The sequence below is a fragment of the Struthio camelus genome, chromosome 15 (genome assembly GCF_040807025.1).
Source record: "Struthio camelus isolate bStrCam1 chromosome 15, bStrCam1.hap1, whole genome shotgun sequence".
Lineage (NCBI taxonomy): Eukaryota > Metazoa > Chordata > Aves > Struthioniformes > Struthionidae > Struthio > Struthio camelus.
Genome location: NC_090956.1, coordinates 14087747 through 14108328, shown reverse-complemented (window position 1 = coordinate 14108328; position 20582 = coordinate 14087747). Strand labels below are relative to the sequence as shown.

Here is a 20582-nt window from a genome sequence, read left to right as displayed (position 1 = left end):
TCTGTCACACCTACGGGCTGAGCCACGAGGGCTGAGCAGAGCCACCGTGGTCCTGGCAAGGTAGGGCTGTAAATGGGAGCTGTGGTCACATAACTTTTGTCAATGATCTTTCACAAGTGAAATAAATCTCACTTTGACTGTACACAGATATATATGTATATACATATATACGTGCATGGGGGTGTAGCTGTGGAAAAACATGGATGTGCTTTCACAGATAGTGAACTTATATATACACACACTCAAAACTAGATTCAAAATAGGCTCTTTTTTATCACTAAAGAACATATATGCAAATGAAGATTAAGCGTTCAAATAAATGAAGTCTTTAGATAGCATGCAACGTAAGCAAGAAGAGGAGAAATGAAAATCCAGAAGCAAAACCACAAAATATTCATGCATTCGTTATACAGCCAAGGAAGCCAGTTCAATATTTTAAATACATACACCTGGTACTAACCCAGCCGTATTAATATAGATAAATGAAAGACGATGCAGGTTTAGTTCAAGCAGAGAGGATGAACACGGAGAGCTGCCACGGGAGAGGCCCTGCAGGCTTGTCAGCATTCCCGGTGTCGGTGGCGTTTTCTATTTTAGGCATAGAGGGAATCTCACAATACAGAGTTTAATCAAATGAAAGTGTAAGCCCTCCAGCCCTCTGGACAAAAAACAAGGTAAAGACATAGATTTGGTCCTGCTGTCCTACTGAGACAAAGCTGTCATAGGCAAATCTTTTTCTTCCGGTTTAAATTAGCCTAAGTGGCACAGCATTACTAAAGAATTACCATGGAGAGGAAAGTATTTCCAATCTGCAAAAACTGCAGCCTCAGTTCTGCAGAGATGGCTCACTCGATTTCTGGTTTAATTCTGAGTTTGTACCGCGTCCATGTAGTTCCCCTTGAAGTTCATGAGGTCTGCATCCCAAAAATGCATCAGCCCCACTGCCTATCCTGGCTGTGTCTAAAGTCAGTGATTGCTTTCTGAGTGTTTAACAGCACACTCCACTTCCAGCCATTCTTAAGAGGCCCTGAAATCATGAGCTGAGCGTCTCCAGTTGTCCTCCCTCGCTATGTGAGAGTACCTGTGGCGGTTCCTGGGACTGCTATTTACTGCGATTTGTTCAGAAGACCTACCCACGCAAACAGTGCATAAGATAATAAAAAATTCAGTAAGCTTTCAGAAAGAGAGCATTACTCATCTGCTCCAAAACATCTGGACATTTTGGGAGTTCTGCTAAATTTATGGAATCTCCTCAACAAATCTAAGTTTTTACTCAAGGGTAAATAAGCCATTCTGGGGCTTTGCCAGCCATCTCCTCTCCCTTTTTTCTCTCCCTACAGAATGAATAATTCATCTTTGCAGAGCACAAGCCAGCAGCATGAGCGCCTTGTTTCCTCCTGTGCGTTTTGTGAGCTCCCGCTCCCTGTTTCCAGGTAGAGGGGCTGGTGCCGATGCCGGGACTCACAGCTGACAGGCCAGCCCTCCTCCTAAAATAGCAGAGCTGCGCTGATTGCCGAGGTGTTGCCTTAGGGGACATGGGGTTAGCAAAGGACCTATAGCACCGGCGTCTAAAATGTAGGACACCAGCCTTGGATGAAGTTCACTCTTATTTAAAACTACTGATGTTAAGAGAGAAACTGAAATTACAGTCCCTCTGAGAGGAGGATAAAAGTTGAGCCAAATCTCCTGTAACTAGAGCACTTGAGAAGTATATGCCAGCATCCCGAGCAGCTCTGTCAACACTTGCCACCCTCCAAAGTGACAATGTTATATAACTTTTAATGAACCAGTTTAGAGAGGTCATCCCTTAATTCCTTCTTTCCTCTGTTCCCTCCTTCCTAACTCCCTTCCTTTTCTCTAGCAGGTTGATACCTAGGCTCGTCCTTAAGCTAAAGTCTGACTTGGAAGGCAGAAATACACGCAACTTCTCCTCGCTTCATATCCAGCATAACAGTGACCATTATGAATGTCCCTTTTTGCCCTCGTTCAGCAAAGTCATTCATTCATGAACATGTCACTCATGAAATATTTGTGAATGTAAGCACAATTATAAAACCAATAAATGCGTCACATAGTAAAGGAGACTATCATTTAAAATCAATAATGAAGAATCTGTTTGCATATGATTTTTTTCATGAAAGGCCTATTTGCATTTCATAGGACCATGGGCTAGATTGTAAAGCTAAGCGTAAAACCCGTCCAGCTCCAGTGACGTGTGCAGCAAAGCCCCTGCCCCTTCACTGGAGCAAATAAACTAATTCTGCTTTTAGTGCAGAGGTACAGGCAGCCAGCGGCAGCGGTGGAGAGGGACCAGGCTCCCAAGCCTTGCGCAGGGATGCAAAGCAGCGACATAGGGCACCAAAGTCACCGAGGACTCAGGATGGTCCAACCTGGGATGTCTCACAGCTCCGAACTGTTGCAGCTCTGCACATGCAGGTCTTGCCATTTGGGCACTCACAGCAAGGTCACAATGTCACTTTAAAGTCAGATATTTTGAAGAACCTGATAAAAATAAATGCATCTGTCAGTGGATAGGTGTTTTCTCAATAGGCTACCTATTTCCTCAGGAAAAAAAAAAGTTACTTTCAGAAGAAAAAGCCACAAAATCTTTTATGCTGATTTACAGATAATATCTAGACACAAACAGCAAGACTTTATTAACTCTGGTAGGACCTAAGGTGGTTTAAAGGGCACTGTTTCTTCAACACTCACTCTGCTTTATGGATTGCAAAAGTACCCAAGCCTTAGTTTCCTCTCTTAGAAAAGCAATCCCTGAAAAGAGTAGAGCAGCTGGGATTTGACAAAGAAGGAATTTTCTTAGCCTTTATGTTAGAATGATAAGGCACAGGACACAGATAGGCTAATATATTTTAGTCCTCCCTTTTCTTCTGATGATCTTTGTTCTAGAATTGTTAGTTGTATACATATATTTAAGTTTGCACCAAGAGTATACCCAGATCTCCAGATCATTATTTTTCTTTAACTTGCAAGCTGCCCTGCAAGACACTTTCCATGCACTCCTGGAGCAGTATTGAGTTCGGAGTAGGGATCTGGACTTGCAAGCAGTGACCAAAACACATCATACTGCCTCTTCTGTGCTGCAAATACCATCTAAACCCTAGTAGTGATTAACAGGCTATGAATGCATAGGTTTATCTAGTAATTATGCATATTATATGCATAGCCCTTGTTTATCTTTCTTGCCTTTGATATTTATTTTGAGTAGAGATGGTAGGCAATTAGTATCTCATAACTTTTCTGTCTGAGCTGATTCAGTTGTAATGAACCAAAAAAAAAAACTGAATTCAGCTTTAAGTTAAAGTATTTTTAAAGGAAATATATGACAAGTCTTCCAAGAACTAGTCAGTCTTCATTAAGGACTAACAAATATTTCTGAGGCCTACTTGCTAACTTCAGCTCTGATTTTTCTTCCTATCATGAATGATGCACTTAGAGCAGCAGAAAGTTTTGAGAGCCTGGCACAGAAAGCGTGGTAGAGACATCAAGCATCGTATTGTTGTTGTTGTTAGCCTATACCCTGCTCTAGGCAATTATAGAGAGAGGGGACTGGTTTTCTGAGTCCTGATCCAGGCTAGAACTTGATTTTCTTGAAACTTCAGCAGGGTTAGGTCAGTCCCTTCTCCGAGCTAGAGAGCACAGGAGCCTGCAGAGTGGGAAAAGGCGACTGGTTTTCTTTTAGGATTACTGGTGGTGCTGCACTGGGTGATTTAACACATTCCTTTCCTGCAGATATTCTGGTCTGGGGATCGTGCTGTTTTATTAGCTCCCCTATAGTCTTGGAATAAGTTATCAGAGATGAGATGAATATCTTTTAACCTGCCAAAGGGTGTAGCTGCTGCCATTTCCACGAGGGCGATGTGCAACATATCTGATTGCAGCTACCTTAGAAAATGGGGCATTTGCATGAACGTGATAATTTTCTCTTTTCTGAAGAAAAGAGAGGAAAAACATAGGCTGGGAAGAGAAGGACTGGCATTTACTAGAGCTCAGTTCCTCGTCTGTGCATATTAACCTGTTTCGAAGAGCTAGAACTGTTAAGTAAGTGAAACAGTCTGATTATTGCTGTCACAGTGAAGTCTAGTTAGATTTCATTTTTTATTTTAGTAAAAATATGTAGTTTTCATGAAGAAGTAATGTGTCTTATGAAGTTTTTATAAGCAATGGGCACGTCTACTGCCTTTCCTGTCCTGGACTAGCTCGTCCTTAAGAGAGCCAAGTTTTCACACTGCCTTCGCTGTGGCCATGCCACGTCCACCTTAGAGCCACAGAACTGGGGTTTTGCCCTGAAAGAGGCTCTGGGAAAATACTTATGTTAATTGTAATTAAAAATAATAACTCAGGTGCCACAGTATAAATTGAGCGCTGGCAATCCCAAATCACTTGTATCTGTTGTTTCAACGGCAGCACTGCTGCCCCCCACCTTGTAGTTGTTTTCATTCTCTGACTCTAGCAGTGCAATTCCCAGGTCAACATTTGGTGAGGTCTAAACCAAATGATTCTCTTATTCTGTCCATTGAATTACTAACGTTTTACAGGCTAACGTGGCCTGCCAATAATATCACCAATCAAAAAATAAAGGCCTGTAGCAGCAGCGCGCCCCAGCAGTGTTTCACTGTCCTGCTGCTGAGCTAGTTTTGGAAGAAGCACACATACCCGTACCGAATGCTTTAGGTGCTGGCCAGTGAGCTGAACAGATTAATCTTTAAAACTTTACAACTCCAGGTAAATGAATGTTCTCCTACTTACCATACAACATCATAAAGTGAGAGCATGGCATCTTTTTGTTCAATTATTTTTCTTTTACAAGCAAAGCCCTGACTTCCTATTTGCTCTCTCTAGGGACGTGGAGTTTTTTTTGAACCTTACACAGCAAAACGATCAGGACTTGAGACAAGAGTAGGTGCAAAGTTGTTTTGCTTGATTGTTGTAGTAGACAATTTCGTTTATGTGAGAATACGTTTTCATGAGAATTATTCAGTTTCCTTCCTCAGAACTGATCCCAAGTTTAGTTCCAATTTAAAGGAAATAATCCCACTCATGTCAGCAGAGCTTGTATGTCATCGGATGACTAATAAACTGCAGATACTTACATCAGCAATACCGTATGCACCTTTCTAGTTAGAAGGTCGAAGTTTTTGCCTGCTTTGCGGGTGGCTGAGGTTGAGCACTTTCCGAGGACACGAATAACGTGGGCAGGTTTGAGGTTTTTCCCTGTGACACGAGCTGCGGTCCCGGGGCAGGTAGCATCTGGCACCGAGCTGAAGCAGTGTTTGGGAGCAGGATGCTTTCGCTCTTTTTCAGGTTCTTATTCTTTTTTAGTTTTAGTTTTCTTAAAAAGAAAAAACAAAACAAAACTCTCTGATATACTGTAGCTGCGTAAGCGTGGGCTGTGCTCAGTCCGCAGCGTCTCTCCCTCCTTGCGCTCTGCCGGCCTCTTGAATTCACTTCTACCCGGCCACGGTCAGCTCCAGAGCTGAAAAGTTATGGTGAAAAAAATATATCTGGTTCCCTGGTTTTAGTATAGTGTTCTGAGGTTCATTACATAAAAAAAATCAGTGAATAGAAACTTTTGGTTTATCTTCTCTTCGTAACTCTTTATACTTTGGTTATTCCCCATCTTTCTCCAATAAGAAGTGTCATTCTCCCTAGATTAGGAGATATTCCCTCTGAAACTCAGGTTTCAGCTGTGTCTCTCGGGAGGAGAAGGACAGAAGGGATCACTGCGGTTTGTACGTGGACGCACCCCTGCCCTGCAGAAGGGCAGTCTGTTTTTTTCCAGTGTGTTTTTTCTACTTACCATCTAACAGTCAGCGTGACTTTTTTTCGAGTGCTGGAGCAAAGCTTTTCAATGATCCAAAGAAACCATGCTGGGGAAGAACACTAATACTACGCTGCCCTTGATACTCTGATGACTGGCAGTATATAAATGCCTCACATCGAATGACAGAAAACACTCCTCTATATTTACCGGGGCCCTAGGCCAACATACGCAGTGATAGGAACCCATCTGCTCTGTCGCAATCGTTTTACCAACATGCTACTATTTAACAGCTGAGGTTTTTGTAATTTCTTTTTTAGCTCAGTGTCTGCTGTGAGCAGGAGTTCCTTAAATAGCAGTATGAAAAAGAAGAAATAAATCAGAACGGTAAGATGTAAATTAAAAGGTCTAGTGATTCATCTGATGAATCACATCAAGGAACGGATGAATTTAGGTATAACACGTCCTCCTGGGTTTCTTCCTGAGTCTGGTGGTAGCCAGGCTGCTCGCAGACCCCGTCCTCGTGCCCCCCGGCCCACCGGCAGCCGGCAGGAGCACATCCGAGCCAGCTGCTAGCAACAGGTTTAGTTGCTGTGCTTTTCTTTTTTCTTTTATGCTTACCAAAATGAAGTTATTACACGCATACTGCTGAGCAGCCATTTGGCTTTGTTTCCCGCTGCGCTGTTTCATTTTCCGTTTAGTTATGTGCTCGCGTAAACATTTCTCGCCTGCTTCCAGAAGCGCGGTCCTTAACCTCACGTCCCAGACTGGCTGCCGCTGGGCTGGAGCCGGCCCCTCGTCCCACTCGCTCCTGGCACAACGTGTCAAGGCCTGAATTTCAGATAAATCTACCACCTCGCATGTAAGTTCGAAATACAGGTCAAACAGCAGGGTTGGTTTCCTTCGAGAACTTTGCCTGACAGCAATGCCTATGTGTGCATGTAGGTAGGTAGGAAACGCAAACTTAACCTTCCACTTTCAAGCCACGCTTTTCGTTTTCTTTGCTCCAGACACATTTAGCTATCAGGTCCTCTGTGCGAAAAACCCTTAACTTTTACTTAACTTTAAGCGCATGTCTAAACCCTTCTGTATGCAGTAAAGAATTTAAATTTTAGTCCCCTTAAGAAATCAGTTTATTAATCTGCATCATTTTAAAAAAAGGTTAATTGCAATCAAAGGCACCAATGTTTTAGATTCGGCTTAACTGTCCCCACACCAAGGGTCCAGAAGTGTTTCTTCTGCCGGCCAGTGCTCAGGTGGAAAGATAAAACAAGCAAAAGCGCTTTCATCCGTTCCGTAAAGGGGTTAGTATCTCCCCCCCTCCAAATTACATACATTAGATCTGAAAAAAGGAAGCATAAACATGTTGTGAAGAGGCAGCAGCTTTAAAAGTCTGTTTCCCACAAGATAGCCTAGGAAATATCTTGGTCTGAATGCATGATGTCTGAGCAATCTCAGCTGAACTAAAGAATGAAAAGAAGGCAAAACCAGCAAAATATAATCTAAAAATTCAAGTTAGCCAAAAGAGGCAATTCCAGGTTTTAGTGGCACTTTATGTTCTTAACATTTTCCATAGCAACTTTCAAAACCACAAAGGTAGAATAATCACTGTTTCAGAACAACAGATTTCCCTCAGGTAAATCGTTAATTCATTGCAAACTACAAGCCCATTCGGCTATTTTTGTTCAGATGTGCAGCTGCTGCTTTTCCTCCTTCTGTTTTACAAGGCTGCAGAACCAAGTGCTCCTCTATGACTCTGTACCCAATAGCAGATTTATGAGTTTATATTCCCAATAGCAATTTATTTTGAAAAAGAAAAATATAATAAGCACGTAATGGTCATAAATTGAAGTTCACTTTAAAACTAAAAGAAAATAATCAGTGAGATGGTATCAATATTCCATATTTGTATGCTTTCAGAAGATTAATTTATTTGAATCAGCTGGGTTTTAAATTTGACAGAATAACCTGGCTAATGCTTTGATTGCTTGAAAATGAATGTTGCTACAAAAATGACTGCTGAAATTATGTAATAATCTTTGCAGTTCTGTTATCCAGTATTTATCCGGTCTTTGTGGGGAGATAGGGGAAGAGAGAGAAAGAGATTTTAGTTTAACTAGTTTTCTAAGCTCTCTCTGCTTAATTCCTGTGCCATACTGAAAACGAAGGATCAGTCTATAAGCTGTGATATGCTTTGAAACAAACTTAAATCAGGAAGGCAGCTCTATTCCAGGGTATAAGTGTCTGCTTTCAATCAACGGACACAAACTCCTACCCCATTCGGTCACCTCTAGGTGCCAGGTGTCTCCATCTTTCACTAAGTTTCTTAAGTGCGAGCACGATAATCACCGATAAGAAGTTTTGAGTATCTCTGCGGCAGCTGGCAGCAGGGCACCGTAAGATGTCCTTGTAAAGCACAGACCCGTCTCCAGTGCGAGGGCATTGCTGAAGTCGAAAGGGCACTACTTGGTCTTCTTCTCCTTGGTAAAACTTCTCCCTGCTAAATGTAAATACATCTATTAAAAGCAAGGCAAAAGACACCCTGGGCTCCTGAGAGGGCCGGAGAACTACGAGGTCGCAAGTGGCTTCGGAGAGGATCCAGCCCTGGATATTTTTTCTTGTTCTTTTCAGGCCAGTCAGCATTATTTCCTTCATGGTCAGTGAGGAACGCTACATAAATCCATATCCGCATTGTGATTAATAGCTCTTTAGTAACAGAGGAAGGGGGTAGATAATACTTTTAATCACTGTCAAACTTCATAATGTTCCCACTTTTTTCCCTGTCTCCTATCAAGCTTCTTCACAGCAAAACCTAAAGCAAGCTGCCGCTGCATGCTGGGCGGCCTTGCGATGCGCTTAAGACGATACTCGCTTGCAGTGCCTTTAGGCTGCCCTTTCCCATGCATCTGCTATGAACTGAGTGCGGCACGTCTGCACTTGGTTGTAAAAGTGCAGGGAATCAGGTTCTGTTTAGGCTCCCTGACTCTGGGAAAAATATAACAGAGAAGTAGAAATTCAATAGTGGCCTAACAACGTAGAAAGTGAAGCTCTTCTTCTTCCACAACTAATTGAAGTAAATTGGTTTCTGGATAATACGCGTTTGAAGTCTCCATTGTCTTGGATCTTCGCTCACTCGTATGTGGGAATGACCTCAAGATGGTGGTTAGGTTCTGTAAAGTACTAAAATGCATGAAATTGCAAATAGTCACAGGGCAGAATTTTCAGAAATGCCTGAACAGACCGAGCCGTGGGGGCGATCCCGCCGCGCGCACGGTGCTGCGCTGCAGAGCGCCGAGCTCGTGCCTCTTCCTCCGCCCGCCCGCCCAGCCGCGAACGGATTCTCCAGATGGCACTGACAAATAGTGTCCACTGGAAATCAGTTATTTAGTTTTTCAAAGGAAGTGCAGTGTAGAAAGGGTCCCACTTTTCAGCAGTCCAGTTGTAAAATTACTGGTTTTAATTTTAGTTTTTGCATTTGCCAGCACTGGCCGTGTGAGCGTTGCAGGAAGTGAACCAGAAAAGCATAGCTCTATTTTACGCTGCACACCTGGAATTTACTGCGTTCTAAGTAAAGCCAATATTTTCCTTTTTGATTAAATGACAGTGGCAGAATGTTTGCATAACCTTGTGAAAGCTCTAGCATTTTTTAAATATAGACTAAGATAGGCTTTCTATCGCTGATAAAATGTTTTTTAAAACGCAAATTTGTGACTAAAGTTTTCCTTCCTTATGCCATTCTTCATTTTCAAAAGCATATCTGATCTATTAAAAAGGGAAAGCTGTTCTTAAATTTTTTGAAAATTGGATGTAACTCTAATTGCATTTTAATATTGGATAGACTTTATAATTGTGAAGAAAGTATTGAAGTTAATTCTGAGACTGACACAACTTTGGCATCCCTTACAGTGTATGAACTGCCCTCCGAGAGCGTTCGTATGATGACGATGATGGTTGCAATTACCCGAGGGCTGAGATGGACAGTAGCGACATGTTTTATTCAAAAGACATGAATCGTTAGTGCCTTAGCAGCAGCCTGTAGAGGATAGGACTATTAATTAACTGTAAAGGACTAATGTCTGCTCTCACAGGCTTTGGTAGGTGCCAGCCCATAAGGTCAAATCTGCGTAGGGATAGCGGCAGAGACATGGCCACTTAGGGAAGAATATAGTGAAAGCTACAATAAAGCCTAAAACAGCATATCAGTAAACCGGGTGTGCTTTCATTTAGCCTTGCTGTCTGGGGGCACCTTCTAGTGGTCCCTGAAGAGTCTGTGCCCGAATGTCACATCCATGTGTGTGTGCATGGTATATTCTGCATGTATTCACATCCCAGGTATTTTCTGGGGTCAGTTTTTAACCTTCACGTGATCCCAAGTAGTTAACAAAGACACTTGATATTCTAAATTTAAGCAGCTCCGATGATTTCTGGCTGGATGCCTAGAGTAGGTGGGATTATTTCTATTCCCCACTGGATGTTCTTCGTAGAAATGATTAGCATTTTTCCAGTTGGAGATTTTTTTTCTGTAATACCATGAGATCCTTTATCTTATTAAAGACTATTTTGTAAGATTGAAAGATAGATAGTATTTTTCCTGCATGGCTGAGCTAAAGGGAGTGCACTTGGACCCACAAGCCTGTTAGCATGATACTGATGCTCCTGTAAATGTTGGCACTCCTTGCACACCTGACCAATGAAAGAAATGCTGTGAAAATACCTTATGATGCTTATCACCAGAGATATGCAAGCAGCGTAACCTTTTTTTCCTGAAAACTTAATTGCATTAAGTAAAGCTATAACACTTCAAACACTCTGAAAATGGCTTGAAAGGAAGTTAGGGGAATATATATAAGGATGCGCCTTGTCACTTCTTGTGGAGATCTGATAACAAGCAAACACTGAAATGCATGATGCTAAATTGCATCCCTAGGAAGTCTGATAGTCAGGATAAAAAGGCCATCAGGGAGCCCTTATTGAATGCTTTTGGCAGAGACGTGTTTGTACATGCACGTAGGCGAAGCGTGGCCTGACCTGCTGCCTTACGGGGATGTCCCTGGGGGTCCGATGGCCTAGGCGGGCACTGGTCCTCCCAGACACGGGACAGCACCAAGGATCCTGACCCCAGGCCTCATTTACCCCAAGGGCTGCAAATTACTTCAGCCTGCAGTTGACGTCTACCTTTCCAAACGGACCGGCTGACAACCCCTGACTGTAAATCAACTCCACTGTGCTATCAGGACGTGGGAAAATTCAATCGTTACAGCACGAAAGCAGTTGCCAGCTGCCTGCTCTCGCTTGACCCGTGGTGACGTGGCAGCGGCCCCGGGGCCGGCAGTGCTGGCTGCAATGCCAGATCAGGTCAGCCGAGAGCACGAGTCACCACGAGGTCACCCAAGCCCCTGCTGCTGCAGGGCAGGAGCTGCAAAGCGGGCTGAAATGGCCTCCAGGGTCGGTAATAAAATCCCGCCGGCAGCCAAAGGAAGAGATGGTGACTTCAGTGTACTTCTGCCAACATTGTGGCTGCACGGTGTCCTAAAAGCTTGGAGTGAAGGAGGAACAGCCTTGGGGCAGAGGGGTAGCCCGGATAATCTCATTTTCTGTATTTCCATGGGTTTAAGACCTTCATCAGTGACCTGATTCACAAATTGTCTTGCTTTGGCTCTGTTTTTGTAGCCAATGAAAGCAAGCTTTGCCTTTCCAAGCATGCAGACCGCAGGCTGGAGGGCTGCAGGGACTTGCACGGCTTCTCCACACATGGGCAGCTGGAAGTGCCCTCCCCGCCATCCCCCCCCAGCCCAGGTCTGATGTCTGAGCCAAAGTCTGGCTTTTCCTACCACTATAATAAAGGAGAAAAGCGTTCCTCGTCTCCTGGCAGGCAACTCCACAACCGCCTCCACACGCTCGGCTATTTCTGCATGGGCTTTTTCTTGCTTAGGGAAAAGAGGCTCGGGGGGTGTCTTTGAAGACAAGATCAAAGCAGATAGGAGGCATCCGCTCCTCTGATTCCCTAATGTGCATTTTACTGCCAGCTCTCTTCCAGTCTGGCTATCACACTGTGGAGCAAAAATATTGCAATAATATTCATTGATACAAAGACTTGCTCTTCAGCAGCCCATTTTCTTTTTCTCCTAACGAGCTACTCCTCCCAGGGATGCAGGACAGACAGCCACTTACCTGAACCAGCCTCAGAAATCACCATAAAACCATTGGTGTTTTGGTGGGTATCTGAAATTCAGGACCACCACCGCGCGGGGAACTTCACTTGTGAAAAACAGCTTAAAAGCAAGCAAATAAGCAAACAAAAATCATCTGATATAAACTGGAAATTCATACCATCTAGGTATTTTTGTCAAAATAATTTCCTACTGGAAGTTGCTACTTTAATTCCTTTTTTGGTATAGAATTTGCAAAGAAAAATTGTCCTACAAATAGAAAAGTTTTAAATGAGAGTTTCTGCATGAAATACACTGTTTTTAGGTTTTTAATGCAGGAGTTGCCTTTTCAATGTTTTGTACTTTTTAAATATAATTCATTTCTTGTGTATGATGATTTCACATTATTTACCTACTCATGAATAATAATGATATACTATGATTTTATAATGACTTTTGATAAGAAAATGTCTAAAACCAGCCTGAGGTTTGAAAGTAAGGATAATATTTTGTATTTTAAACCATATTTTTAATCAAGTTTGGAAAATGTGAGGGTCCAAGTTTGAAATTCATAGTCAGTTTGACTCACTAATTTAGTTCCAACATTTTCTCGGCACAGCTTGCTTCCTTTCAGTAATGAGAACAGGAGCTGTAGCTGATACGAGGGAAAAATAAGAAGTTCTTGAAAGAATAATATTGTCATTCACCTTGAAAAAAAGGTGAGGTTCTGTGACTGATTCCTGCACCAATAGCATGAAAATAACAAAGATAAGTACAAGTACTTATAGCAATCGATTTGAACGCATCATGATGCCGTTAGCAAGTATTGATATCTGTCAGCCAGCAAAACAAAAATTGGCCACTATGATAAAAAAGCAAGTGTCATAATATCACCTACATTGGTTTTGCTGCATTTCTTGAAAATTCTTGTATAAATGTTCAAATTATTAAAAAAGAAACTTATAAAATTAAGATCTACATGAAATTCCAATTAGCTGCAAATATGAAAGGAAACAAATGTCCATGATGCCCAGGCACATACTGAGTTGGCTAAAGGGTCAGCTCCTTGCTGGATACCTGTCTCTGAAAGAGAAAACAAGAACAGCAGATCCACTTGGTCTAATCAGATCAAGTCACTGAGAAGCATATGTTACCCAGAGCCTGTATTAGCTTCACTCTCATAGTCCTCTGTGAAATAATAACTATGATGATATCGATAATAAGCCTCCCAAACTATCTGTTTTGCACTATGTTTGCTCACTGCAAGGGAGGCACGTGCTGATAACTTCTCCCTTGAGTCAAACACTTTGTGATGGCCCACAGAGCCATGGGTACACCATTTTACTTAAAAAAAAAAAAAAGCTTCTGACTAGTCCTGTTTATTAGCAAGAACTACATACATTGGCAGGAGGGCTGCACATCACTTTTGGCAGGAGTTGTAAGGGAAGTTGACATTTCATCGCTCTCAGCTGCAACCAGCTCCTTCTTAGCCGTGGGAGGTGAAAAAGGATCAAATATCTGCTCTCAACTTCATCTTGCTTAGTGCTGGCTTTTGAAAGTTTGTGTCAAAACCTTAGTGTTGCTTGAATACAATTTTCTGAATTTAATTGGCACAAACACAATACAGAGGCGTTCAAACATGCAGCAGAGGACAGAAGGAGTGAAGGGCATCCCTTAATAGACTAGAAATGCATTAAGGCTTTGTGCTGAGTAGCAAGACTGTCATACAGAAATGAGGGTCTGTGCCAAAAGTCCCTCTTAGGGTTGCCTTCTGCTGGCTTTCAGCTCTGCGTGGAAGAGGAGAGCAGCAACGACGCAGCGTTACGGGACGCACAGCTGCGGGCTAGGGGTGCGCAGTCATAAAGGTGATTTAATAACTTCTGTCTCATGAAAGAGAGTTTTTTAGGATTCGACTCACTGCTGAGCTTATGGTTAACCACACGTTCGCGAACACGACTCAGTCTGTTGCTTCTCAGGAGATGGGTCCAGCGTGCACTCACCTCCCCTTCAGCACGAGTGCCCAACGGCACGGCCTGGCGTGTTTTGGTGCTGTTCAGGGATGGGAGGGCTCCCTGCCAGGCAGCCCTGCACATGGTCACCACAGCCTAAATCAGGACATTAACTGAAGCCTGTTGTCCTGCCCCCACAGTGTGCGACAGCCCTGCTGTCCAGGGAGGGGGTCGGCATCGACTTCTACCCACCGCTTCTGCACAGTAGGTATTTACTTTATTCACATTTGCTTCCTGAAAAGGGTCTTTAATGTAAATTTTGACTTCTTTTTTAAAGAATTGCCAGCTTGGTGACAAATGGAAGAAATGAAAATTCCAGATTTGTCTCATTCTTATTGGGTTGCAAATACTAAGCATTGTGGAAACACCGCCCGAGCAGAACAGAGATTTATTTTCAAGAACATGAGCAGTTTAATGTCATTTACTTAAAACTGCATTCAAGAAAAAGTGATGCCTCTGCATTACTCTCTGTCTCCCCTTAATGCCACTCCATCTTTAATCCGTATTGCTATTCAATAGAAATAGCTTACTCCCACATTTGAGTACTGATTGCGTTAGAGTCTGCATTTCAAACACCATTGCTGCCACAAGCAACAAATGCTGGTTTTAGATCTTTCATTTGAAAGAAAGGTCACTCGCTTTTTTTAAACAATAGAAGGAGAGAATAGTCAGTCCAATGTTCACTTTATTCTTACTCAAGCTTTTAAAGGGGGAAAAAAAAAAAAAACCCAGTGTACCAAGGTAATTTCTAAAGTTTTAATATAGTTACACAGAATCAACAGAATCTGGCAATAAGAGCTCAAGTTTTCGCAAGGTGCTATTGTACATTTCTGACAATGGCACAACAGTGTTGTGAAAAGATATCAGATAAGAAGTACAGCTGATTGAAATTTGAATTGCAAGTTTCTTACAACATTTTTCAGAAGACAAAGACAAAAATCTCCAGAAAATAATAAAAAGACAACACTTGAATATTAACTCAAGGCTAACAAATATACCAAGGTTTGACTTTAAAGGGATTCATCTGGTTTATGGGGCCTTAGAGGGCTTATAGTCCTTAGAGGGCTGCTGTATTTAATTAGAAAAGACAAGCTGCTTCAAAAGGTGACTCCTCAAGATCTCAATCAATATTTTGGGATCCTCATCTCTTTCAGCAACTCTCTAGGAAGCCCATGGAGACTAATCCCTTGACCTGGCCATCTACGGTATATGGCTAGGGTTGGGCCACGTGAACATCTCCTCGACCTGTGAAAACTGAATAGTAAATGGACTTCAAGTTGCCCTAGGCTTTCAGGCAGCTCCAGCTGAGTTTCCTTTTGCCCGTGACTTGGCGGGTGGGAAGATCTCCATTGCTTCTTCAACTGCCTGCTGTCCACCTGTCACTGAGGGCTTCCCAGTCCAGCCTACAAACTTCCCTGTGGATTTTTCCTTCAAGGTTTTAGGATTTAGCTCTTTTTTTTTTCCCCCTTTTTAATTTTCTCTGGCAATATCCCTAACCTTTTGGAGGTGATGATCATGGAAATAGCCAGTGCTTTCTGGGACATAAGCAGCTCTCTACAGAAGAGACATCTCATGGCTGCAAGGTGCCGGCTTCTGTCCCTTTGGCTCCCCACTGCTCCTCCGCTGAGAAATCCATACCTCTTCTTCATCACCCGCTGTTCAAAAGGTCACCATTGGAGAGAAAGGAAGTTTCCCTGTCCTACCTTTAAAGACAGAGAAACTGAGGCACAGTGCTGAAGTGAGAAATAGTCTCACTGTACTTTTACTTTTGGACTTCTGGTGAAACACAGGTATGAATTACTGCCAGCTGCTTTTGCACAGGTTTTTTGAGTGAACGGTGAGGAGAGGATTCAGTGTAAATACTCTGTCAGTCCGGTTTGGACCATAGCAGACAGCTCACGTAAGCCACAGATCAGAGCTGTTCCTTTGCCATATAAACTATTCTTCCTGAGAAATAATACAAGTAATAAAATCATCACGGCTTTTTTTTTGTGATTGTGGTAAACACCTTTCATTACTTACACCAAAAACACCCATAGAGGTCCTCCATAAATTTGAAGGCAGAAATAAAGTTCCATTTTGGGTGACTGACTTAGAGATAATTTCTCGAGCTTATGGCCAAACAAAGGGAAGAAGTACAAGTATAGACTGATCTACTTGAATTTTTGTATAAGCTAATTGCAGCTTTGCAGGATGAAATCACATTGGCACATTATGTCGTTATCATTTAGGACTTGAAATGCAACAGACAGCCCTGGAGTTCGTCTAGTTCTCCCACTGTGAAGGCAACGTCTCCCTCCTGTCGCCAGCCCAGGCGAGACGAGTCACGTCAGCACCAGAATAGTCCTTTCTGGCATGGTGGATGTTGCTCAAAAATACAGCTTGGAGAAATGATATGAAGCAACCTTATTTTCTGTGAGTGCTGTTGAGTGCAGCAGTTGAGGACATCGGTACAGGTGACACCAGTGCTACAAGGAGAGTAAACCACCTTCTCTGGGAAAATAGCTTAGCTCCTTGCTTCAGTGCTTCCTCCCTTATCAGGTAGATGCTTTTTCCTCTTTATTTCTCATACAGAGCTCAGCTAGTGCAGATACAATTTCTTCATGTGCATTATTCAGAAACATCACTCCTGAGACACAGCATGCTTGTTGCAGGGAAGTTGTGGCCATCTGGGAGGATTTTGAAATTCTCGTTGAGATCTGTCTCCTCTTGAGTGTTCCTCCTCTTTCTTCTATAGCATGTTCTGACCAATGTTTTTATCCTTTACCTCACCTTTTTTTTGAAAAATCTGAGCTTTTTGCATTTCTCTAGATCTAAATGAACAACAATGACTTAGATCATGTGCATTGAGATACGATTCTAGCCAGTCGTGGCTGATCATAGCCTGTAGATGTCACACCACTCCCTCTGCCTCGTGAAACCTCACCTGCCAATGCTATCAATCTGGACAGTAGCTATCCCAAATTCAAGCAGAATTTCACTCTGTATAGACTATTCAAAGGGAATGAATTCACCGCATGGCATATTGAAAGACCTGATTACCGTTTATTATATGATGCCTTTCTACTACTTCAGCAGTATCAAAAGGCTTTATTGTAAGTGAGATTAAATAAATACAACAATAAAATGAATAGAGCAAAAACATGAAATAAAAGAGTACGAATGTGTCCTGATTGATAGCATGCTCCTATAGACTATTGCCACCTGTTTAGAGTACATGCCAACATTTTTATAAACTGTGCTTACAAAACATAACTGAAGCAGGCTGGAAGAAAACATCAACCAAGCAGCCCTGTTTAAGGAAGGCATCGAATAGGAAAAGAACAGAAAAGGAGAGGTGCTGAGCTGACTCAGCATGTGGGCTGTAGCTGGAACAAAAGGATTTTTCAGTTCATGCCAAAAATACTCATCAGCACTGCTGCTTTTTTAAGCTTGAACTTATTATAGGTGACTTTTCTCATGGCTGATGAGTCTTGTGGAAAGCCACACGGGCTCGAGAATGGGTGGCTGTAAGACCCCTCACTTTCTGATCGCTTTGGGAGTTTCCTTGGAGAGGTGTTTTTGCAGCAGCTGTGAGTGGGGCAAGGTGGGACCCCTGCGCTGTGCTGCCCACGGCCACCCCGAGCTGCTCCCTGCGGGGCTCTGCAGCTGAACGTGCCTCGGCCCTTCCTCTTCCTCCTTTCATAGTGCTGGAGGGCAGAGGCTTGCTCGGGACACCAGCACAATCTGCACCCACTGGTGGTCCCAGCTGGTGGAGTAGGTATCATCAGGGGGTGGGGGGAGATGCCCCAGCATGGTTGTGTTTTATGTGGCTCATTGCATACTAAATGGTCAAAAAAAAACAAAAACACAGGTGATCAAAGAAGTATTTTTCCTTGAGTAGACCTCATTATCACAAGACATCACTGAGCCCAGAAATCTAACAAGCTTCAGAAAGGACTGCACATTTATGTCATTAAAAAAGAAAAACTAAAATTATCACGGTGAAGAAATGCAAGGAATTTTTTTTCAAGTTTCAGGTTTAAGCAAACATTTAAGAATTACAGACTGGAAAGAGATTCACTGTGGAGGCAAACGTGACTCCTGCTTACCACAGCGATCTCACACCATGTGTTAGTTTACCTATGCTATGAATAAGAAAATTGGTGTGCCTCAGTTCCCACAGAAAGAGGAGCACAACCATATTTCCTATGGCCTGAGCTAGCCACTTAGCAGTGGAAGCAAAACCTGCTAATCCTCTTCTCCTGCTCGTTTCTGGTAATGACCTGGACAATATTATGTGGTTATTAGTACAGCGCACAGATAAATCCTTTTGTGCCTTCAGCAGGCATCGAATCATTGGCATGAATCAAGTTCCCATGCAGAACTAATTGCAGCCCACTGGCATTTCTCGCCAATTGCAAATGATGGTAGCTTTCCTTGAAAAAAGCACTCTATAGGAAGGATCCTTTTGTTAGATACTATGTAAGTGACTCCATGCCAAGTCTGGTCGTGTTTTTCTTAGCTGTGGCAAGCAGACCTTTTTTAGAAAGCTCAAGCTACACTCGCATTTTTTGGCACTTCAAAGAATATCACCAATAATGATGTCTTAGAACCTGAACATGTTTGATAACTTGCTAATCTGAAATCAAATAGATCTAAGTAATGAGAGCCAACTAGTAGGCTGAACCATGTAAAAAATTACCGAATGTACACTTGCAAAAAATCGAGGTGACCTTTTATTCCTCAGCTAGAAAAACAGTTTTTGCACCTTAGGAAAAAAAAAAATTGGCCTCAAAATGAATTCACGTTTGCAAAATGAAACCAGTTTTTTAAGTTAAGTAACACTTCTCCCAGGGAACAGGAGCAGTCTTTGATATGAAAATGGCCTTCAAATGAAATGTTTATGCATGTAGGGGCAATTAATTACCTCAGAAGTACAAAAACGTATTAAAAGTGCATATGTCCCATACAGAAATGTTGTGACAAAATAATGTCCTTTTCACTCTGTAGCTTTGCTGATTGTTGGTCAGTAGTGCCTTAGATTGGGTTGTAATTCTTCCCCAATGTGAAACAGGTTTAATCGGTTACAGCAGGAGATGATATTATTAATGCAATCACAGCTTAAAAGAAACCAGCCCTAAAGGGAAACGCCCAAATGAATTCTTCCTGTAGTAACAACAGAAGCCAGAAGACTACTTAATAACGAGTCATGTCCACACTGAAGATGACAAGCCTGACATTTCATAAGCTTCTAAATAAGTATGCTGTAAATATTGTAGTTTCTATTTGCATATCTAACACTTGCTAAGAGCTCCAAAGCCATTTGGGTCTTCGCTAAAGAAAGCTACTGAATTTGACATGACACAAAGTTACAAATATAAACTGAGAAAGGATAAAAACAGTACATTATTTCATAATGCAGCCACTGCTCTGATGGTTATGTATTTTCCTGTCTTAATTAAGGCAAATTGTAAAAGGCTTAAGGGAAACATTTATTTTTTTTCCCAGTCAAAGCATAAAATTAATCCACAGAATGCATTACTGCATGGCAAAACTAGTGAACATTTCAGGGAAAACCAGTGAAATGCTCTGAAAAAAATAGCACTTTATGTTTTTCTCACCCTCCTGCTCCCAAACGTGGTCTTTCCAACCCCGTCCCACTTTGGAAGGTGCACAAGGGACAGGGCCACCTGGCAGTGGCAGCCGAGGAGCCCACAGGTTTCCACCAGCACCAGCCTCCCTCCCCTTCACCTCGCACTGCCCAAACCCCAGCGATCCATGACAGCTGCGACGACGGGGTTATAGCAATAACAGACAGCTCTGGAAAAGGGATCTGCAAGGGCTCCTGAGGAGACACCTGTCCCTCGGGTGCCCGGGCAGAGCCAGCCGTCAGCCCCCCGGGACATGGACCAACCCGGGGCACACCGGAGACGTATGCGCGGGGTGCCTCTGGTGATGCCACAGGCTTTGAAAATGCAACAGCATGATTTATAAGCAAGGTGTTTGAGGTCACACGAGAGGTTTCTCAAGTGTACTTGTCAGCATTTGTTTTCTTCCTCTTGCCCAGTTCTGCGCAGCTAGGTTCAAAGCTGAATTGCAATTGTGATTTTTTTTTTTTGTTCATCACTAAAATATATGAAAAAGAATATCAATAGACTTCTCTGCTCCTCATTTACTCCTTAAAAAGATACGAGCAATAACGCAGTAAAACAACTGTGATGGTGCGTAAGCATTTTATTGGTATTCATTTGGGATGCCCTGCCTAAGTTGTCCGCAGCTGCCTGCGAAAGCCTTGGTACTTCATCTCAGGAGTCTGCAGCCAGCAGATCCAAGATATTTCACAGCCGGAAAAGTATGTGCTGCTCAGCCTTATTTTTACTACTAAATAGCCTATGACTAGATTACAAAAGTCACGAATGGTTTGTAAGCCTGGTCATGGAGTTCTTGAAATCAATGGCAAAACTTCTGCTGAGTGGTCTGCAGAGCACTCAAAAAAACCGTATGAAAGGATTACAAAGCACTTGTGTGTTAAATTTTAAACGGGATGGAATTCACCTTAATGCCAAGAGTCAGTAAAACGTGTATGTACAACTCGACTCTTCAAAAACCATCAAGGTTAAGTGACTTTTTTATAATCTGGCTCTCCAGGCAGACATGAACTTT

General features: G+C 42.6%; 1 long non-coding RNA gene across 1 annotated transcript in view; it reads left to right on the top strand.

Moving 5' to 3' along the window:
• LOC104149723 (uncharacterized) overlaps positions 1-20162 on the top strand; it is a 37805-nt gene extending 17643 nt beyond the window's left edge. The window contains exons 3-4 of the long non-coding RNA XR_011134734.1: positions 14078-14141; positions 16169-20162. This is a non-coding gene — a long non-coding RNA (uncharacterized lncRNA). The remainder of the gene's footprint in view (positions 1-14077; positions 14142-16168) is intronic.
• Positions 20163-20582: the final 420 nt, after the last annotated feature.